Source organism: Pholcus phalangioides, unplaced genomic scaffold (genome assembly GCF_987345545.1).
Source record: "Pholcus phalangioides strain wild (caught in Gottingen) unplaced genomic scaffold, Ppha-v1.0 ptg000007l_1, whole genome shotgun sequence".
Lineage (NCBI taxonomy): Eukaryota > Metazoa > Arthropoda > Arachnida > Araneae > Pholcidae > Pholcus > Pholcus phalangioides.
This window is the reverse complement of record NW_028301600.1, coordinates 15,215,195-15,234,786: the sequence shown is the minus strand read 5'-3', so window position 1 is coordinate 15,234,786 and position 19,592 is coordinate 15,215,195.

Here is a 19,592-nt window from a genome sequence, read left to right as displayed (position 1 = left end):
ATCGGATAAAAACTTGAAAAAGTAAGTTTTAAATATGTACTTGACAAAATTAGTTAATGCATTGTTTGGGCGATTTACCGCTTTTTTTTCTTTCATTATTACAGAGCATTTATTTTCTGTCAATTTTTAAACTTAGAAATGTTTATGGTGAAACCCCTTTATGATGAAACCGTGTGGGAAAATTCATCGGATAAAAACTTGAAAGTAAGTTCTAGATACTTGACAAAATTTGTTAATGAATTGTTTGGATTCTTTCAATCTTACAATGCATTTATTTTTTGTCAATTTTGAAAGGTAGCGATTGGTGGTCATAAAAAATTAAATAAAAAATAATTTTTATATTTTCAATAGTTTGTGTTTTATAGCGCTTTTTCAGTTACTGGTATTTTTGTTCCAAGTGGTGATGAATAAGGAAGATGAAATTATCACTTTTCATGTTAGTAAGTGCGTAAAAAATTTAGAAATATTAAAAATTTATTTTCTAATAAATTTTATTTTCTAATATTAAAAGTTTATAAAAATGTAAGCCTACTCGTTTACATATAAGAAAATCAATGTTTTCTATCTTTAAAAAAAGTTTAAAGTAATCGAAGTTGTAATCTTTTTACGTAGGTAGAAGTTTTCGTGTGTATGATTTCAAGCAAGAACGGAACCCTTTTTTTGAGGGTGCAGCCAGAACGGGACAATTTTTGTGCGGTGCAGCCAGAATGAGCCAAAACACTACTAATCATATATATATGAAAAAAATATAATAAAATAAATGGAACAATAAGGAGGTCGTTCTCAAGGGGGAACCCCCCACATTGTCCCAAGAAGCAAAAATGTTTCTGATGATGGTACGTAGAAAGGCACAGAATTACCATCAATTCCCCCGACATTTTTGCGAAAACAAGCTTTGGAAGTAAGAAAAAAACAAAGATGAGAGAAAATACAAAAATTGAAAAAAAAAACTTGAAAGACACGAAAAATGCAATATTAAATGGACACCTTTTTTCGTGTCTTTCTAGTTTTTTTTCAATTTTTTTATTTTCTCATTTTTGCTTTTTTGACTTCCAAAGCTTGTTTTCGCAAAAATGTCGCGGGAACTGATGGCAATTCTGTGGCATTTTTGGTTTACCATCATCAAAAACATTTTTGCTTCTTGGGACAATGTGAGGGGTTCCCCCTTGAGAACGACATCCTCATTGTTACACACACACACATTTATTTTATTGTATTTTTTTCATTTTCTTCTAATTTTATAATTTCTAGTTATGTATTATATAGGTGTTATATAGAGCTGCCTTGGGCGCTATAATGTATACTCTGGCTTTTGAAATGAATTTTTCAACACATTTGGTTTTAAATTCAGTATTTCTTTTATAGAATGTATGTCATATATATAACTAGTTGTCATCTGCGGCCGTTTATTTGGGTATTATGTTCTTGAATCGTTAATAATATCCGTTTAAGCGGTGCCGACTGAATTTCTTTTTCATGTGTCAATAAAATAAAATTCTTTGACTAGCATAAGAGCGCAAACCGCATTCCGGTGAGTCAGTCTTTTGATTTTTTAGGAATTTTTAAAAAAAAATCCATCCGTATAAATTTAATGGACCACCTGTGTAGAAAAATGAATGTCAATGAATTATAGAAAAAATAACTGTAACGAGTGAAAGTAATGAGTCTAAAACAGAAAGACATAAATAGATTTAAAAAAAAAAACCACAGTATATATAATAATAAATTCGAGTCAAGTGAGTGAAATAAATAAGAAAAACTGTAAATCAAACAGACAGAGTAACTTACTGATATTTCAAACACGTGATCACACAGCTGCGAAATACGTACATAAGTTATTAAAGACAAGAAACAGAGAGTTCATACGTAATAAAAAAAAGATAAAAACACAAAAAACGCGCATAAAGAGCAAAAAGAAAAACAAAAAAAACCTAAAAAGATTGGAAGAATAAAAACAGAATTATTTGAAGGACTCACATTGAGAGATGCGGATGTTATTTGTATTTTAACGGGTATTTTTTTCATGTTGTTTGGCAACATTTGGATTGCTCACATCTTAAATCTTTAACGTCAGATGCTAAATTACATACCATAATTGATTAAGATAAGCAGTGAAAAAGAACTTACTGTCCACCCCATATATATATGCTACGATTTATTTGTTTATTTTTAATTTGTCTATGTGATTAAGGGTGGATTCATGTCTACAGACACTCACCGTTTCGTGTCAGACACGGCAAACATTCTTTAACACAAAAATGTCTGTCTGCGCAGCCATGATACCATAGATATGAATGCGTTCATTGGTTAAAGAATGTTTGCAGTGCCTGACACGACGACGCGGTGAGAGTCTGTAGATGTGAATCCAGCTTAATAGTTGAAGCTGGGATAGTAAGCTAGTTAATAGATCGGATTTATTTGTTTCGATCCAAATCATCCTTCTATTTGACGAGTAAAAAGAATGCCTTTGTTTCGGTGGTGTAAGAGGAGATTCATCCAGCCCCCCCCCCCCCCCCGAAATGAAGCCTGTCAACTTTTGGCCCCCGTCCTGGAGGCTTGTCGGACATCTTCCGTGTGAGATCCATGAAAAATTTTCATTTGTATTCAATTTACCAACGGATAAAATCCAAGGCCCCCGACCAAGGACCTGGGACCCGATTTGCATATTTTTAGTGGAGCCCCAGACTGAATTTATCTCGGGCTTCCGATGATGCAAATTTTACAATATTAAACAACAAAAAACAATTAGATTCATCCAGGGCCCCACAAAATGAAACCTGTAATATTCACCGCGGTGGGGGGGGGGGGGGTGTGCCTCCGATCTGGAGGCTTGTCGGACATCTTCCCTGTGAGGGGCAATGAAAAAATTTCATTTGTATTCATTTTACCAACAGATGAAAACCAGGGCCCCCAACCAAGGATCCGGGACCCACTTCGCAGATTTTGATTGGGGCCCTAGACCAGATTTATCTCGGTCTTCCACTACTGCAAATTTTTCACTGTTAAAGCAGCAAGATAACAATAAGATTCATCAAAGCCTCTCGAAATGAAATCTCTCAACTTTCCCATAAAGGTATTTGTCCAATGCTTCTCCCTGGGTACCCGGACCCTGTGTGTTGGGAGCACTTGGCGATACATACATATACATATCTCTCGGTACATACACATAACATAGAAACGGGCAATTTTCGAGTTCGTGATTGTATATTATAGAGGAGTGGTTCTCAACCTTTATTGACTCGAGGAGCCCTTTTCAGTAAAAAATTTCTATGGTGGAGCCCCGTAGGCCTAATTTTATTTATTCATCAAATTTACTGATTTATTTTTATTATTTAAAAATATTTATAATTATATTTTTCAAATTTCCTTTTTTTTTATTTTCCTCGAGCGACCACGGAGCCCCTGGAGAATGCACACGTAGCCCCAAGGGCTCCACGGAGCACCGGTTGAGAACCGCTGTTATAGAGTATAGATGTGAAAAATAATTTGATAAACAAAAGAGTAATACGTTACCCCTGTCCAGAGCCCGATTTTGACACTAGTGGGCCTTGGGCAAAGTAGAAAATTGTGGGGTCCCTCTGTTACTGGGATCAAAAATATTTGGGTATTTGGTTACTCAGTAAATATATGTTAAAATTTTGGGGCCCCAAAATCACATGCGTCCACGACAAATTCCCCAATTTCCCATGGAGAAATCGGGCCTTTGTCAGTGGCGCATTTACGGGAAGGGCTTATCGGCTATAGCCCAGGGTGAAAATTTTTAGGACGGTGTGACTAAGAAAATCAGTACAAATATATATATATAATGAGAGAAGAGCGAAAAATTTTATAACCACGAATTCCCCCCCCCCTCCCCCCGTCTCTGCCCAGAGAGCGAGAGACTAAGTCAGTGAGTGACCTATAGAGTAGGTCACGTAAATGGCTGAAAGAGTGGCGCAAAAAAAAAAAAAAAACAGTGTGCACACAAGGATATGAATCACTGAAAGAGTGACCTAGAGCGTGTGCAAACATATGAATGACCAAAACAGTGTGCAGGCATGTGGATGACTAAAACAGTGTCCAAGCATGTGGGTGACTGAATCAATGGGCAAACATGTGAATGGCCAAAAGAGTGACGCAAGGCGTGTGCATGCGTATGAATGACTCAAAGAGTGACCTAGAGCGTGCGAAAACATACGAATACCCAAAACAAGTGTGCTAGATGTGAATGGCTAAAAGAGTGACTTAGAGAATGTGTGAGCATGGGAGTGACCAAAGGAAGGACTTAGAGTCGTAAGCTTATTTACAGGCCGGGGGAGGGGGTGCTAAGCGTGTTATAGCACACGGCGACGAATTCGAGGAGTGAGTGGCCAGGAAAATTAAATTGGATGGGCGGCAAAATTCGACTAGCCCACAGGCGGCAAAATCGTCTCTGGCCCTTGCCCGTATCATAACCCTACAATGCACAATATTTTTTTTGAAGCTGATCATGCTTTTCGTAGTTAATGGCACGTATAGAAAGCCGGTAAAATCATTTAAAGAATCTATTTCAAATTTTACTGCTTATACAAGGCCCTAAAGATGGAGTGGAGAGCGTTAGAAATCAATTTTTCAATTTAAATTTCATTATTATTATTACAAAACACATAAATCAAACGAAAAAAAATCCATCAAGGGATCCAATAGGATCCATATTGATGGACAAACTAATTTTATGATGGTACAATCATTTTCAGTAGTTGAATCAAGTATGTAATGTATACGTATAATAGATCGGTAAAAATTAAAAGATAGCGAGAAAACAAAAACAATAAACACAGAAACAAAAAAGGAAGAAAACATAATATATATGTTCCTGCCAAAGACCGAAATTGGCCATTTCGGGAATCGGCCAACTCCATTAAATATTGACTCGGCCGATGCCCGAAACTCGCATATTGGTCGGCCAGTTCGCGAAGGGACCCGTGATCCCTGGCCGAAGTCCGATAACAAAAGATATGATTCGGAATCATCGTCAAGTTGGATTGTATTATGTCCACGTTAGTTATGGCAACCAATCAAACCGCAGTCGCAATGCGATAATTGTTTTTTTTCTCTCCAAAAAATTTGGCAGGTAATACTATATCCCTCAGAAAAATTCACCTACGAAAAAGGCAAATAAAGGAAATTACGAAAACTCCTTATGCATTTCGACACGCTATGGGTGTCGTCTTCAGAGGATGAACTCTCTCGCTGACCGAGGATCCCACCATCTCGGATTGAATACCAAACCTTAACTCTCGTGGGCAGACGTATATTTTTCGCTCCGCTGAGCAACCGAGAGTTAAGATTTGGTATTCAATCCAAGCGGGATCCTCTGTCAGCGAGAGAGTTCATCCTCTCAAGACGACACCCATAGCGTGTCGAAATGCATAAGGAGTTTTCGTTATTTCCTTTATTTGCCTTTTTCGTTGGTGAAGTTTTCTGAGTGTTATTAGGCAAAGTTTATCTATTCTTCCATAAAATTACATGGGTTTTTTTTTATATTAATTATTTTTTATAGTTTTTCTCTAAAATTTCACTTTTTTTTCTCTCGTCACATGGAGCTGATCCAATATAGCTGCGATATATAGACATGTATCACACGTTGGCGATTAAAAAAAATTGATTTGGTTACCGGGCCGTCTTACATAAGCGCATCGAGATTTGGACAAAAGTCTTGGCCGATTCGCGAAGTGGCCACACTTCGGGCTTTGGCAGCAACATATACAGCAAATGGGTTGAGTCATTATTTTTGCACAGATAATGCTATTTATATGTGAATCTGATGTATGCAATGAAATTAGTGCATAATCATGATTATGCATTAATGAATGCCAAAAGTGAGCAAAGTTGCCAACTACTGCTAAAATCACTAATGGTGGGAAATGAAGAACTGGAAATCGCAGTGGATTAAACTGAAATTCCACGAAACACAAAACGTCTAACAAGACAAATGTGTGAATATTCTTACTTATTGTTGTAATTATCATTATTTAATTTGTGAGTTAAAAAATAATTTCAATCCTTGAATTCAATAACAAATGAAAATTCATGTAGGCTTCGTTGAAAATACGTGAAAAAACGGGACATTTTCATAAAAAATAAGGATGGAAAGAATTACATAAAAATACGGGACGTGTGGTTCCCTGAAAAAAAAAAAAAATTTTTATCAAAATACTTTATTTTCGGAAATAAATACTTCAATTTTATTTTCAGAAAATAAATAAATTAGATTCAAATTTTCAGAAAAAAAAAACAAAAAGACGTAAAAATAGTATAACGACTTTCAATGTCGACAATACAGTCGCCATCTAGTTTTCGAACGGGATACGAAAAATTAATGTTATTTTCGTACCGGCAGAAAATTCCCTCAATGATCATTTGACATGATCATTTGACAAAAGCTGACCATATTTACTCGTGGAAAATACGGGAAATTGGGATCCAAAATACGGTAAATCGCCAGTTGTTGCCAAAAATGATGCCAAGGGAGGGAAAAAATAATTGTTACTAAAAAACTGCTACATTTTTGATAATTTCGGGAAATGAAGTACCACTCCGAATTTGCAGTAGATTTAAATGAATTAATTATAAGAAAAAAAATTATCAAGACGCATATATGTGGGATAAATAATTATTCATAATTATCATAACATAATTTATAATTTAGGAAAGTAATTTTAATCTACGATTTCAGTAAAAAAAAAATAAATATTCAAGTAGGTTTCTATGAAAACACATGAAATATAACGGGACATTTAAAATTATAGCAAAGAAAATTTCAATTTCAGTGTTTTAAAAAGTTTTATTTGAGAGAGATTGCTCCATTTTTTGTATATGCAAAATATAGCAGTGAGGATTTAAATAGAAATTGATTCACACGAAAACTTTTTCTAAGTTAAAAATTTGTTTTGCATCCTTTAAGTTGTGAAATAAATTATATTGACCAACAACAAATTTTTTCTCCTTTTGACTCCGCTCCTAAAATGTTAGGCCATCACTGGCCTGAAGTAAGGGAAAATACGGGAATGTCCCGGGTAATAGGGGTCGTATGGTCACTCGAATTAGACTAAATCAACTATAAAGTTTGATGTTACTTGGCCCGCCACATCCTGCTGCCATGGCCCCCACAAGGGTAGAGCTGACAGGGTTCCAGCTCTGTGGCCCGGGATGATTGTCATCATTTTTTGTTTTCCGACGCTATAAATTAATCATAGAGGGGTCCGTAAAACTCTGGTATAAAGGGCCCGCAAAAGATCTCAGCCTAGGGGCCCCTGCTCTAGGATGCGGGGGCCAAGCTGCTGCAGGCACTGCCATCCTAACGCATTGGCCCACCCGGGCACAAGAGGAAAGGGGCCTCACAAAAATAAGAGATGGTTGAAATTTACGAGAATTTTCCAAGTAGGGCCTCAAAAACATCACTTGGCCCGGGGACCCATGATACTTTTAAGACGGCCCTGGCTGCAGGGCTTCTAAGCTGGAATCTTCGGTGGACCCCATGTCAGATATTTTAAGGGCCCCTCTATAAGAATTTATAAATGTGAAGAAACACAAAAATAATATGAAATATATCAGGAGCCCTTTCAGTCCCACCCTTGTGACAGCCATGAATTATTATAATTGTTAAAAAATTGTACAAATTTAAAATACAAATACAACGACCACGACAGGCGAATTTCCCTACGAGATGACTGAAAAAAAATGCCCATAAAAATATGGATATCAAATATAAACAAAATTCAACAACCCAATATAAAAGCATATCAAATAAAAAAGATTATAGTTGTATTATCTAAGTATGGAAACCTTCTCGATTTATCCCACTATGCCTATCGTACTTCTTTTTAATAGTACCAATTGACGACCCCCGGAGACAAGCTATTCCATTAATTAACAACGTTATTGGAGAAAAACACCCTGCGACACCACAACCTGGAATTGTCTCTTACAAAACGATACCGGTGTCTTGTCGAAGCAGTTGATTGATGATGTCAACTCATGGTCCATCCTATGTAATCAGATCCTCCAATGTAAACATTTTCAAGAAATCAAGTCTTTCTTCTCAGCTCAAGCTAGCTGTGTGCCAACAAGAGCACGAGTAGCTCTTCTCCGCACCCACTCAACCACGTCTATGTAGAAATAGAGTTTGCAAAAACTTATGGCATACTCTAGTCCAAGACGAAAATAAAAATGATAAAATTAAAATAAAATTATGATAGTTATGTCTAATAGTTAGGGCTAGGATTTCTATGACTGCATATTTTTTTATGCATTTTGCATATTTCGCTATTTTCACACGATAGAGCATTTTTAATGATTTCAGGGAATTTTTTATGGTTTTTTTAAGGCATTTTTTCATGATTATAAGGAATTTTTTCATAATTTTAAGGAATTTTTTCATGATTATAAGGAATTTTTTCATGATTATAAAGAATTTTTTTCATAATTTTAAGGCATTTTTTCATGATCATAAGGAATTTTTTCATAATTTTAAGGCATTTTTTCATGATTTTAAGGCATTTTTTCATGATTTCAAAGCATTTTTTCATGATTTCAAAGCATTTTTTCATGATTTCAAAGCATTTTTTCATAATTTTCAGTAATTTTAGGGCAGTAATTTATTAATTTATTAATTCAGTAATTTTTCACGATCCTAGAATTTAAGGCATATTTCTCATATTTTGGAGCATTATTCTGCGTATTTCAGTATAACGGTGAAGGGGTATTTCTTCCCTGAAAATCTGTCTTCCCCACTAACTTCATTTCCCGCAATTAGCGATTTTGGCAACAATTGACAAGTTTTACGACATCGTTTTTCGCAATGATTGTTGATTTTTCGGTGATATTATTAACTATTGGCAATTCTATTTGAGTATACATTTGGCACTATTTTTGACAGTGTGATTGGCGTTTTCCCATGAAATTTCTCATATTTTTCTCGAAAAAATATAGTCAGCCCATTTATAAAAGCATATTTTTAGTTTTTAGGGCATAAATGCACTTTTTATAAAGCATCTTCTGTCAGTTTTTAGGTCGTAAAAATCCTAGCTCTACTAATAATATCTCATCTCAATATTCATATCAATCTTTTGTCTTGTTTCAACGTTTTTCTCATGAATTGCATTTTTATCCACTGCATTTTATCGATTTGCAGCAAAGCTTTTTCATTTCTCGATATTTTGCAAATTTTCAGTTATTTCTGTCATAATTGGCAGTTTTGCTTATTTTTGGCATCATTTTTTACGACAGTTGGCGATATCCCATATTTTCTCATATTTAAAAATTAAATTACCGTATTTTTCTCGAAGAGAATGGTCAGCCCACCCAACGGGGTTTTGGACCCCACGAGTCATTATTTCTAAATTTGTATTAATTCAGAAATTATTTCTTTAATGAATTCTGAATATTTGATTAATATTGAAATTATATGTTTAATTAATTAATTAACTAGTAGTCTGTCGAATAATTTCAGTCATATTACTGATACTTAGTACCCATTTAGGCACCCCCTCCCCAATACCGTAATTTTGAATGGAAAAAGAACAAACCCAGCGCTCTTCCTGTTTCAGCGCTTTCTCCCGTTCTCTTCCTGTTAAGGCCCTGGGTACAGCATAGGAAGGTTGTGAAACGCTAGTCATATTATTTGTGTTTGGGTGTAGTACAGAAAAGTTCAAAAATACTGGCCTAAGACAATCGAATTGTTTCAGAAGTATCATTAGTCCTTGGGTACAGTACAGAAAAATTTAGAAGCGCTGGTCTAAGACAATGGAATTATTTCAGACATATTACTGATGCTTGGGTACAGTGCAGAAAAATTAAGAAGCTTTGGTCTAAGACAATCGAATTGTTTGAAAAATATTACTAGTCTTTGGGTACAGTACAGAAAAATTAAGAAGCGTTCGTCTAAGACAATCGAATTGTTTCAGACATATCACTGGTCCTTAGGTACAGTACAGGAAAATTAAGAAACGCTGGTCTAAGACAATCGAATTGTTTCAGACATATCACTGGTTCTTAGGTACAGTACAGGAAAATTAAGAAACGCTGGTCTAAGACAATCGAATTGTTTCAGACGTATCACAGGTCCTTGGGTACAGTACAGAAAAGTAAAGAACTGGTCTGAGAAAATCAAACTGTTTCAGACATATCACAGGTCCTTGGGTACTGTACAAAAAAATTAAGAAAGGCAGGTCTAAGACTATTTTAATTGTTTCAGACATATCACTGGTCATTGGGTACAGTACAGAAAAATTAAAAAAAAACGCTGGTCTAAGAGACAATCGAATTTTTTCAGACATATTACTGTTCTTTGAGTACAGTATGGAAAGATAACTGGTCTTTGGGTACAGTACAGGTTGGTTCAGAAACGTTGGTCTAAGACAAGACCAAATTGTTAATATTACTAGGCCCTGGGTATAGTACAGGAAGGTTGAAAAATACTGGTTACACTAGATGTCCTTGGGTACAGTGCAAATAGGTCGAGAAACGCTATTCGAAGAAAAGACTCGATTGTTTCATCCATATTACTGAGCCTTGGGTATAGTACAGAAAGGTTGAAAAACGCTTGTCTTATTACTGGTCCTTGAGTACAGTATAGAAAGATTGAGAAACGCTTTTTAGGACAATACGAAATTGTTCCAGACGTATTACCGGGCCTTGGGTATAGTACAGAAAGGTCGAGAAATGCTGGTCTATGACAAGACCAAATTGTTTTAGACATATCACTAGTCTTTTGGTATAGAACAGTACAGGAAAGTTGGTCGGTCTTTGGGTACAGTACAGGATAGTGTTGAAAAACGCTGGTCTAAGACAATCGAATTGTTTTAGACATATTGCTGGACCTTGAGTAAAGAAAGATTGAGAAACACTGGTTCAAGGCAGGATCAAATGTCGACATAACAAAATTTTATGTTTATTTTGAGAGCAACGTTCTGTTTCAAACCCTAGAATTTTGCTTATGTAGTCAACGGCGTGATGAAATTTCCCCTGTCCGTACCAGTTTTTCTCGCATTTCAATGTGTTTCTACCAATACAAACATCATTCTTCTAAACCACGTGAACGCAACAACGAGCAACGCCATCATACTTCTTCAGTGAACTGTTCTCCCTCGAGACTCATAAACCGTTCACAGACAACGCGGTTAAACCATATGCTCGCACATAAATACACGATCCGCGCACATTTACGCAAGAGAGCAAATAGTCATGGTTTACTCGGAGGTTTCTGAATCGGTGCGAATCGAATTTTTTCATTGCTCCAACACTAACACATCCCGTTAATATATTATCGTTGTATTTGTTGTATTTGTATTTGTATTAATGTTTCTCTCTTCGCTGTTGGTTTTTTTTTTTATCCGGTATGACGATACTTCTTTTTGTCACGAACTGTTGCGAGAGTATCATGAAGTTTTTAGTCATCGGTAGGAAATGAACACTTGTTATACGAAATAAACGTTTGTTTTTACATTTGGTTTTTTTTTTCGTGGGCTACAGACATTTTCATGAGATCATGGCTCTTTGAGTTACTATATCAAAAATCTAAGGAGGGAATGATGGAGATCAATTTGTTTCAATTCAATTTGTTTGTTGATGATCAAACACGCATTTCTTGTAGATATTTGCAGACTGTTTTAGAGAAATGTTATGGAAAATTTTCTGCAGATGCCCCGTTCCCTATACAGTAGAACCTCTAGGTAACGGACATCTATGGGACAAAAAAATTTTGTCCACTAACGGGGAGGTACGATATACACTGGAACCTCGTTTATACGACTTCCACATTTATACAACGTTTAGATTCAGTAGCAATTATCTCCTAAATGTATATGCTACAGTGTGTGTGTTTGCAAAAGTGATATAAACCGGTGGTTATGCATAATCACCAATCGTCACGATAAAGAAAGTTTAATTTCACTACATTTATCACTTTTACCGGTGATTATGCATAATTCTCAAATCAAGGGGCACAATTATCTTGGGTTTACGACGCGTGGTTGTGTATAAATCGATATTAATTGGTTGTCTATAATCTCGGCTCCACGGGGGGTATAATCTCTCCCCCCCCCCCCCGTTGAGCCGAGATTATAGTGTTATACTTTGCAGGAAAAACTTAAACCCCCCTTCAGAGGAAAAGAAATTTGGAACTCCCCCGTCTATATATAGAGAAAATCCTGCGTACGCCTATGTCTACTATGTACTATCAGCCATCTGTCAACTGATTAACCAATTAATTATTTTTACCCGTACATGGTGTGTGCAATACGCATATTTTGCAATAAAAATTAAATTAAAATAATTGTGAAGAAGATAAAAATTTCCTAACAACATTATCAGTCATGTAAATATTGGCTTTCTTTCACGTATCAACAAACAAAACCAACATTACCATTCGATATTACCATCTTGGACAAATATTCAGTTAATTAAGTAATCAATTGAAGATTTATCATATTAACCACTTTGATATTATCAATTCTCGGATTGTGACCAAAAATTAATAAATAGTTTTGGAAAATAAAATTATAGTATGCCTGATTTTACTGCCCGCTATAGAGAGTGTCCGCTAATGGGGAGTGAAATACTTAAAGCCCTATTCCGCTGCATCTGGGATCCATTCAAAGTGTCCGTTAACGGGATGTGTCAGTTAGAGGAGATTCCATTGTACAACCAGTGATTCTAAACCTTTGAAGCTCTAAACCAGTGTTTCCCAAAGTGGGTAATATTGCCCCCTGGTAGGCGATGGAATGGTACAGAGAAGCTACAGATTTAACATAGTATTCTATGAGTTCACTTGAGTTGAGGGGCGATGAGAAGAAAAATTTTCTGACGCAGGGAACGAGATGGGACAAAAAAGGTTAGGAAACTATGCTCTGAACCTTTGGCCTGTTTGATTTCTTCTTGTAAGTGGAAAGCCCGGCCATACGCATGACTAATGGGAAATGAATGAAAAAAAAATAAGACGACGCCTGGTTACTCAATGCCTTTGTCTATTGATGTCAGGGCCCGGTGATTTAGAAACATTGCTATAAGCCTTTGTTACCACAGGTCTGTCTATACCAGACCACCTTCAATAATTTTAGCCCCCTTTCGTGATTGAGCCCCTTTGATTACTCGTTAAGATCCCAATGGCCAGGGCAACACTAGAAATAAAATGCATTTAGTCAGCAGGAACAAACATTCTTGTTTGTGCTCCCCTCCTCTTTCAACTTAGATGAACAAATGACGAATTTATCTCCCGGGTGACAAACACTCTTACTTTCCTCCTTCACGGGACTGATGTTTCCACAATAATAATTTTTATACGGTATTTTGATAGGTGAAGCTAAGTCACCTCATTTTTTACAACTGCAAAAACTTAATTGTCATATATATGCATATACTTTTTATTTCTATTACCAGGAATGAGGGGAAATCCAAAGTGATCCAAAACTCTGATACTATAAAAAATAATTTTCTCTCATTCTTCAAAGATTTTGAATCAGTATCGGCTTTTATGTTAATTTCTAAATGATAAAAACATTCATGGCTGCAATATCTACCTATCAAAATATTGCCGATAAAGATGAAGCATAAATATCAATTTCATGCATTTCCCACACGATTATAGAATTTGCTATTTTCGGAAATAAAAAAAGACAGAATAGAGTTATTTTATTTATTTATACAATATTGTTTGGCCGAGGCCTACACAAGAGGATGCGGAATTATATATGGCAAAAGTGTCGATTGATGGTACGAGAAAATTCAGAAATCGTAGGGCAATCTACAATATTTTATGGTAGGTTGTTCCAGTCGATAATAGTTCTTGGGAAAAAGCTAAATTTGTGACAATCTGAAGAGGCAAAGATGGGCTGTAATTTTTTGTAATGATTGAGTCTAACAGAGAAATGTGAAGGTTGGATTAGAATATTGGATGTGTCAATATTAAAAACCCCATGGAGGAGTTTGTAAAGAAAAGTTAAACGAGAGATAAGTCGAAGAGAGGAGAGCGGTTGGATATTGAGTTGTCGCTTGAGTTCCGTTATAGAGACATGTGAAGACCAACAGTTGAAAATGAAACGAGTGGACTTATTTTGGATAGATTCTAATTTGTCCATGTTGGTTTGGGTGTGGGGGTCCCAGGCTTCACAGGCATAGGAGAGGGCAGGGAGAATATATGTTTGGTAGCACAAGTGACGAACATGACGAGTGGAGTATTTTAGGTTACGGCGAAGGAAAAACAGTTTTTGGAGACATTTATTAAAGATATAATCAACGTGAAGGTTCCAGCGGAGATCGGAAGAGATGTATTTATATTGGGAAACCTCAGAGATCAAAGAGTCGTTTATAGAATAGGAGAATTCGTGAGGGATTCTTTTACGGGTCACTTTCATAAAAACAGTTTTTGAGAAATTGAGGGGTAATTCCCACGTTGAGCACCATTTGGAAATAATATTAAGGTTGTGTTGGAGAGATTCTTGGTCAGAAAGATTGGACACTGTTTTATAGATGACACAGTCATCAGCGAAGAGTCTAATGCGGCAGTTTATGGAGTCGGGTAGATCATTTATGTAAATTAAAAATAATAAAGGCGAGAGGACCGAGCCCTGGGGTGTGCCAGATTTGAAATGGAGAAAAGGAGAGTTCTGGCACTTATACAAATACAAATACAACATCCACAACAGGCAAATTGCCCAACGAGGTGGCTGACTTAAGAACATCATGGATCCCCGAGCCCCTACCTACTACTGCTACACCACACATGCACCCCCCCCCCCCCCCGCGGAACCCCCCAACGAATTGGTACATGCGGGAATGTGCGTGTACGTGTAGTGCAACCTGACGTAAAGTTTGTTTCTGTGTAATGCTTGTTATGTGTAGTGCTGTCATCTGCCCCCAGTTTTACTAACTATGAGTGAAGTGAAGTGTTATGGTTGAATGATTTACCGTTGTAGGACGGTTGCTCTCTGTGGCGAGACTTTTTAACGGGGAGATCGGCTCGCATTTGCGCCTTGAAGTTGGGAACCACAGAAAACCAACTTCAGCCGACCACAAAAAGTGTAGCTATTCGGAGGTGGGTGGATTTGAACCCATGTACCCTGAACTCTTCCCATCTCTAACTCCTTATCTTACGAACCCACCACTACAGCACTTGTACGAGACAAACTGGCTACGGTTAATAAGGAAGGCCTCCACCCATTTCAGCAGTTGAACATTTAGTCCAGGGTATGAAAGTTTTAGTAGAAGTTTATTATGGGGCACCCTGTCAAATGCTTTGGAAAAATCTAGGAAAATTATGTCGGATTGGAGGTTTTTATCAATGGAGTCTGTTAAGTCATGTATGAAAAGTGTTAATTGGGTAGATACTGATAACGATGATCGAAAACCATGTTGGTTAGGGAAGAAAAAGTTAATCGAATCGAGGTGGGTACGGATATTCTTGGCAATTATGTGTTCAAAGAGCTCGCAGCAAGAGGAGGTGATTGCAATAGGTCTAAAGTTGAGAGGGTGGGAGAGTGAGCCAGATTTATGGATAGGAATTATCTTATTAATTTCTTATATTGTAAAATTATTATATTGTATCAAAATTATTAAACCAGTATGTAAAGATTACCGCTGTGGTGGTCGAGTGGTCATAGTGACGGACTCGCATCGCGAGGATCCGGGTTCGAACCCTACCGGCGCCACAGTGGTAGTCGGCTGAAGTTGATTTTCTGTGGTTCCCAACTTCAAGGCGCGAATGCAAGCCGATCTCCCAGTTAAAAAGTCTCGCCACAGAGAGCAACAGGCCTACAACGTAACAAATATTCAATCATTACACTTCACTCATAATTTGAAGTATAGATGGCAGCACTGAAATATCAGACACAACACTAGCTCCACACTCAGACTGTTAAGTGCACTCACTTTGTTCCAGGCTCTGCCACGAAGCTGGGCTGGAAGAGATCTCGGCAACGGGATAAGTCCGGTGGCAGAGCCCCTGGCGTTCATTCGTTCAGTATGTAAAGATTAGAAAGAACGAATACCTATAATATTATAAGATGAGGAATAAAGTTCTTGCCAGAAATGATAGGTATAGCGCCAGACGAGCTACAGTAGTAGTGCTTACAGTCTAAGTTGCATAATCGCGATCGTTTTGGAAACGCTAAAGTGTCTTCTAGTAGTACGCAAAATTTTGTTCGTTTTTTTTAACTTTTAGGTGTAATGCGGGACGTGTAAAATGTCAGTTGAAAAATCTAAAATTCGTCGCACAAATTGCTTCCACTGAAAATCCAAACTTAGGGCTTTCAGGGCTGCAACCGCGATAAATCCCGTCTTAGGAGAGTCCACTGTAAGGGCCATAACAGTAAGATACTGTTTCTACTATGGACATTCCCTTCGACAATCCAGCTAGAAATTGCCCCGTGCAAGGACAAAAAAAGTCGTCAGACGCACACTGACACACAAGGTCATATTGTCTGTCTGGTGGGATCACCGTGGAATAATCTTCGATGACTTCTTTCCGAAAAGATATTTCTTGCTTTTTTTTCTGTATCCTTTTTTCTAAACAGTAAATTTCTGGCAAGAAATATGTTCCCCACCTAATACAGTATTTCCTTGGTATTTATTGTACACTGATGCTGATTTCAGAACAGTAGAATGTTTTCGCAGTTGAAGTAACTAATAAATCATACATGTGGGAATATTGATAATGAAGTTGCAATTTGTGGTCAATTCTAGGGCTGGTCCGATTAACCGATTAATAGGGTCGGTTAATCGATGAATTGTTAGTCGCCGTTAGAGATTTTAATTGAGTTAATCGACTCGATCAATCCGATTAAAGTTCGATAAAAATTTGCGTGACAAGTTAGTAATTTATAACTTGATTTATTTAATAAAACCGATTAGATGTCTTGATTTATGTACCTATCTGCAGTGGAACTTCGCTACAACGATACTCGATATAACGATAAATCCCTCTACAACAATATTTTATCCAATCTTCTTTTGAATTGCTTATAGTCTAATGTTAAGACTCCTCTTGATACAACGATATCCTTTACTACCATAAATCTTTCTATAACGATATTTTTTGACGATATTTAGAAACGGCTCTATAACGATATTTTTTATATCTCACCCGAAATCACCTTCAATACATTTTTAAATTCCTTACCAGTTTTTGTTCCTTCGAGGGTGTTTAATAGCATTGGAATTTTTTACTATCTACCCTCCGAAATTGTTAATGAAGTTGCCGTGAAGCTGTTTTCTTTGCAGTACATAGTAGCGTTGTGCAATAACCCCCCCCCCCCACTTTACGGAATAAAAAAACTAACTAAATTTTATGAATCGACTTACTAATTAGACTTTATTGCTGCGAATAAATATTTATAAATGCATTTTATGGGGGTACTAATAACGCCAATTCAAAAAAGATGCCAACGACAGCAAAAATTTGGTGGTGTGACTGATGATAATGCTACATCTCGATTTAACAATAAACCCTCTATAACGATACTTTTTCTTGTTTTGCAAAGTATCGTTATATCGAGGTTTCACTGTATAAAATTTCGGATAAGTGACCATATTTAAAAATATCTCAATCAATATTTTTATCAAATTTTTCGGCATGGGGGGAAATACAAATTCATTCGACGAAAATTATTGATTTCAGTTTATTGTCTGCACTGTGAACGGTAGTTTTCTGTATTTTTAAAAACATCACAAGTAACATTTGGGAATAGTTTCTAAGAAAACAAGCAACAGTATGATCAAAAGTAGTTTCGAAATCAGTGACTAACCTAAAATAACAGATTTTTAAAAAAAACGGCAAGGTTCAAGTGAAGAAATTAAAGGTTTTGACAAAATATATATATGTTCAGCTAATACTATATGATTACGAAAAATATTCGATTAAAATTCGATTAATCATTCTATTAAGCAATTGAAATTTTTTGATTAATCCGTTAAAACTTTTAATCGATTTCTCAGCTCTAGTCAACACACAAGTTCATCATCAAGTAATCATGCATCAGCAATAGTAATTAGAATTTATTTTTGCACAGGCCCACGCACACAGGGAATTCGAATTTCGCTTCTAGGCCATTTCATTTAAAATAAAATTTATGATTGCAAAAAAACGACATACGATCAAACTCAAGAAACAAAAAAATTTATTCATCTGTTCATGAGAAAATACATCGAAAATGAAACAGATAGACGTTATAATTAATGGAATGTTTATATCCCTAGCAAGGAACATATTAGGAATTCCATAAAAATATACAAATTCGTACATTTGACACATTCGAAAAATGCAAATCATTTATTTTGGTCTGAGAATTTTACTGATCAAATACATTCCCAGATTGTTATTTAAAAATGTATGTTTAAATATGTCTGTTGTTTTTATTTTGTCCATACTCCCAACATAATTTTAAATATGTTGCGGTTACTATATATTTTTCGTCTCTATCCAAAAAAGTAGGAAAAATATTAATTCTTCATGTACAAAACAGGACGGATATCTTACGGTATTACAAATTACATCGAAAAACCCTCGATGATGCCATCTCATATCTCCAATTTATCTAGTTAAATTATAATCAAATTTCTTAAAAATTTTTAAATAAAAGTGAAAGTCAAATTTGAGACAAAGATGCAGACAAAAAGCCCATAGAAAAAACACGGTTAGAATGCCGTTAAAGAAATAATTGATGAGAAAATATTGCAAAATCATATTTTCCCAAAGAATTACGGGACACCCTATCGTGGCCCATAGTTAGAAATTTTTTACGGGCCCCCTTTATAGGAATAGGTGAAAAATCGAAAAATGAAGAAAAAATCGTCTTGGGAACCCGGGCTAGAGCCCTGTCAGCCCCAGGCTCATAGAAACCATGCACCCTGTTCAAACCACGAAATCTACACGTAAAAAAAAGACCAAAGTCCCATTGGAGAAATATCTTGGAAACATTCATAATTTCAGATTTCTCTCTGAAGGTTATATCGAAAAATAACCAGCATGTTATTTTAATGACTAGAGAAAAAAGACAGAAAATTTAGATATTTACAAAATGAGAAGATAACAGAAGTAGTAAAATTTAAAAATAGAAAAAAAGTTCAATATTAATGAAACATTCGTTTCATAAAACAACAGCAGATCCATTACATGGGACATTCATCAATTTCTGAATATGGTGGTGGTGGAGTAGAAGGTGGAGTAACGCTTAATACATCTAGCTCCACCATATCAATTTCATGATGCACAGGGAGAGCTGTGAGGCGTGTTGGTTCGAAGATGTTGATGAGTCTCTAAAAAATAAAAATTTCAAGAAAATTTATTCAAATTTAAATTTTTTACACAATTCAGCACTTGTTTGAGGTATCCCATAAATTTGCAAGTAATTTAAAAATTTATTTTAAAAAATTGAAGGAATTGGTAGATTTGAATGCAGTTTGCGAAAAAGTTATTTTTAAGAAAAGGAATTTTTTTTGTGCATAAATATTCAAATTTTTTTCGGTAGAAGGCCAGGGAAACCAGTCGAGCAGGAGAGTCCGGATCTCTGAGACTTTTTTTAATATCTTCTCTGTCTAAAACGTTCGTAAAGCTTCAGCCGGCGATTCGTGGCTGAGGT